Genomic DNA, 5000 nt, shown 5'->3' on the forward strand with positions numbered 1-5000 from the left:
TTTCCTTTCTTTCTTAACCTCGAACAAATTCATTTGCCAGATATTCCTGCGTTCTCGGTTTATATTTTTCTCATAACATCACAAATCATTACGTGTAGTGCATAAAATTCATGTTTAATATTTCCCTTTTGGGTTTCTCTCGAGAACAAATTCTTATATTTCCTTGCGTTCTCAGGTTGAGCTAACATCTGGTAGCACGAGTATCCCACGTAGCACGTAACCACGGGCGCTGGACAATCGACACAAGTGCCGAGGAAGCGCGGACAGGACGCATGCTGGGCTCTGGGTGTAACAATGCCCCTCCGAAAGCCAACCTCATTTTATTTACTTTTCGTTTCTCTGCAAACAAGAAGTTTGACTTCTTTCTAGTTTTAGTTTCTCTCAAACATCTTTCCATAACTATCTCAAACTTTTAGCTCGGATAGAAGAGTTGATGCTCAGTTAGTACGAGTATACACATCAGTGCATACAAGTCACCAACCTCCTCGATGGGAGGCTCGCCACATAAGGGCCATTCGGTCTTAGACACCGACCCGTGGCAATGCTGTGTAGAGAAAAGTTCTAAACGAAGTACGGAACGAAACAGTCGAGACCGAAGTCTCGAGGCGCCGTGAACTGCTTCTCGACCGAGATCGTAGAATAGCCCCAAGCGCGCGCTGAACCGCCCGACTCGCCGAACCGTCGAGTCTCTTAAGGATACCGAACGGCCGGCAAGGACGCCGGCGCCGCGCGGTGAATAGCACGCGCGCTTATGGGTGCAAACCGCCGCGGCAACAGCCCGTCCGGCGGGGCTGTTGGGACTTAGAAAAATTTTTGCATGAAAAATTTTTTTGTACAACACAATAAATATTTATATTTCCAGGATATTTAACACAAAATATTCAACTTTTCATATACTATCTCGGTACTTTGAACATTTTTCAAGTCCAACCGCCAAGAGTAAACTTATCTTTCTATCGTATCTAGACCATTATAAATATTAGATCATTGTATAATAAAGCATTCTAACAATAAATATCAAGTATCAAAGCTCTAGGATGAATATTTATCGAATAAACTCAGAATAATGTTCCGGGCGCATTGCGTGCAACTCCGACCGAAGTGAAATTTTTCTAAGTCCAACCGCCAAGAGTAAACTTTTTTCCTAGCGTTCCCAGACCATTATAAATATTAGATCATTGTATAATAACGCATTCTAACAATAAATATCAAGTATCAAAGCTCTAGGATGAATATTTATCGAATAAACTCAGAATAATGTTCCGGGCGCATTGCGAGCAACTCCGACCGAAGCGAAATTTTTCTAAGTCCAACCGCCAAGAGTAAACTTTTTTCCTAGCGTTCCCAGACCATTATAAATATTAGATCATTGTATAATAACGCATTCTAACAATAAATATCAAGTATCAAAGCTTTAGGATGAATATTTATCGAATAAACTCAGAATAATGTTCCGGGCGCATTGCGAGCAACTCCGACCGAGCGAAATTTTTCTAAGTCCAACCGCCAAGAGTAAACTTTTTTCCTAGCGTTCCCAGACCATTATAAATATTAGATCATTGTATAATAACGCATTCTAACAATAAATATCAAGTATCAAAGCTCTAGGATGAATATTTATCGAATAAACACAGAATAATGTTCCGGGCGCATTGCGAGCAACTCCGACCGAGCGAAATTTTTCTAAGTCCAACCGCCAAGAGTAAACTTTTTTCCTAGCGTTCCCAGACCATTATAAATATTAGATCATTGTATAATAACGCATTCTAACAATAAATATCAAGTATCAAAGCTCTAGGATGAATATTTATCGAATAAACTCAGAATAATGTTCCGGGCGCATTGCGAGCAACTCCGACCGAGCGAAATTTTTCTAAGTCCAACCGCCAAGAGTAAACTTTTTTCCTAGCGTTCCCAGACCATTATAAATATTAGATCATTGTATAATAACGCATTCTAACAATAAATATCAAGTATCAAAGCTCTAGGATGAATATTTATCGAATAAACACAGAATAATGTTCCGGGCGCATTGCGAGCAACTCCGACCGAGCGAAATTTTTCTAAGTCCAACCGCCAAGAGTAAACTTTTTTCCTAGCGTTCCCAGACCATTATAAATATTAGATCATTGTATAATAACGCATTCTAACAATAAATATCAAGTATCAAAGCTCTAGGATGAATATTTATCGAATAAACTCAGAATAATGTTCCGGGCGCATTGCGAGCAACTCCGACCGAGCGAAATTTTTCTAAGTCCAACCGCCAAGAGTAAACTTTTTTCCTAGCGTTCCCAGACCATTATAAATATTAGATCATTGTATAATAACGCATTCTAACAATAAATATCAAGTATCAAAGCTTTAGGATGAATATTTATCGAATAAACTCAGAATAATGTTCCGGGCGCATTGCGAGCAACTCCGACCGAGCGAAATTTTTCTAAGTCCAACCGCCAAGAGTAAACTTTTTTCCTAGCGTTCCCAGACCATTATAAATATTAGATCATTGTATAATAACGCATTCTAACAATAAATATCAAGTATCAAAGCTCTAGGATGAATATTTATCGAATAAACACAGAATAATGTTCCGGGCGCATTGCGAGCAACTCCGACCGAGCGAAATTTTTCTAAGTCCAACCGCCAAGAGTAAACTTTTTTCCTAGCGTTCCCAGACCATTATAAATATTAGATCATTGTATAATAACGCATTCTAACAATAAATATCAAGTATCAAAGCTCTAGGATGAATATTTATCGAATAAACTCAGAATAATGTTCCGGGCGCATTGCGAGCAACTCCGACCGAAGCGAAATTTTTCTAAGTCCAACCGCCAAGAGTAAACTTTTTTCCTAGCGTTCCCAGACCATTATAAATATTAGATCATTGTATAATAACGCATTCTAACAATAAATATCAAGTATCAAAGCTTTAGGATGAATATTTATCGAATAAACTCAGAATAATGTTCCGGGCGCATTGCGAGCAACTCCGACCGAGCGAAATTTTTCTAAGTCCAACCGCCAAGAGTAAACTTTTTTCCTAGCGTTCCCAGACCATTATAAATATTAGATCATTGTATAATAACGCATTCTAACAATAAATATCAAGTATCAAAGCTTTAGGATGAATATTTATCGAATAAACTCAGAATAATGTTCCGGGCGCATTGCGAGCAACTCCGACCGAGCGAAATTTTTCTAAGTCCAACCGCCAAGAGTAAACTTTTTTCCTAGCGTTCCCAGACCATTATAAATATTAGATCATTGTATAATAACGCATTCTAACAATAAATATCAAGTATCAAAGCTTTAGGATGAATATTTATCGAATAAACTCAGAATAATGTTCCGGGCGCATTGCGAGCAACTCCGACCGAGCGAAATTTTTCTAAGTCCAACCGCCAAGAGTAAACTTTTTTCCTAGCGTTCCCAGACCATTATAAATATTAGATCATTGTATAATAACGCATTCTAACAATAAATATCAAGTATCAAAGCTTTAGGATGAATATTTATCGAATAAACTCAGAATAATGTTCCGGGCGCATTGCGAGCAACTCCGACCGAGCGAAATTTTTCTAAGTCCAACCGCCAAGAGTAAACTTTTTTCCTAGCGTTCCCAGACCATTATAAATATTAGATCATTGTATAATAACGCATTCTAACAATAAATATCAAGTATCAAAGCTTTAGGATGAATATTTATCGAATAAACTCAGAATAATGTTCCGGGCGCATTGCGAGCAACTCCGACCGAGCGAAATTTTTCTAAGTCCAACCGCCAAGAGTAAACTTTTTTCCTAGCGTTCCCAGACCATTATAAATATTAGATCATTGTATAATAACGCATTCTAACAATAAATATCAAGTATCAAAGCTTTAGGATGAATATTTATCGAATAAACTCAGAATAATGTTCCGGGCGCATTGCGAGCAACTCCGACCGAGCGAAATTTTTCTAAGTCCAACCGCCAAGAGTAAACTTTTTTCCTAGCGTTCCCAGACCATTATAAATATTAGATCATTGTATAATAACGCATTCTAACAATAAATATCAAGTATCAAAGCTTTAGGATGAATATTTATCGAATAAACTCAGAATAATGTTCCGGGCGCATTGCGAGCAACTCCGACCGAGCGAAATTTTTCTAAGTCCAACCGCCAAGAGTAAACTTTTTTCCTAGCGTTCCCAGACCATTATAAATATTAGATCATTGTATAATAACGCATTCTAACAATAAATATCAAGTATCAAAGCTTTAGGATGAATATTTATCGAATAAACTCAGAATAATGTTCCGGGCGCATTGCGAGCAACTCCGACCGAGCGAAATTTTTCTAAGTCCAACCGCCAAGAGTAAACTTTTTTCCTAGCGTTCCCAGACCATTATAAATATTAGATCATTGTATAATAACGCATTCTAACAATAAATATCAAGTATCAAAGCTTTAGGATGAATATTTATCGAATAAACTCAGAATAATGTTCCGGGCGCATTGCGAGCAACTCCGACCGAGCGAAATTTTTCTAAGTCCAACCGCCAAGAGTAAACTTTTTTCCTAGCGTTCCCAGACCATTATAAATATTAGATCATTGTATAATAACGCATTCTAACAATAAATATCAAGTATCAAAGCTTTAGGATGAATATTTATCGAATAAACTCAGAATAATGTTCCGGGCGCATTGCGAGCAACTCCGACCGAGCGAAATTTTTCTAAGTCCAACCGCCAAGAGTAAACTTTTTTCCTAGCGTTCCCAGACCATTATAAATATTAGATCATTGTATAATAACGCATTCTAACAATAAATATCAAGTATCAAAGCTTTAGGATGAATATTTATCGAATAAACTCAGAATAATGTTCCGGGCGCATTGCGAGCAACTCCGACCGAGCGAAATTTTTCTAAGTCCAACCGCCAAGAGTAAACTTTTTTCCTAGCGTTCCCAGACCATTATAAATATTAGATCATCGTGTGGTAAAGCATTTTG

Source organism: Lasioglossum baleicum, unplaced genomic scaffold (assembly GCF_051020765.1).
Source record: "Lasioglossum baleicum unplaced genomic scaffold, iyLasBale1 scaffold0073, whole genome shotgun sequence".
In the NCBI taxonomy this organism is placed as follows: domain Eukaryota; kingdom Metazoa; phylum Arthropoda; class Insecta; order Hymenoptera; family Halictidae; genus Lasioglossum; species Lasioglossum baleicum.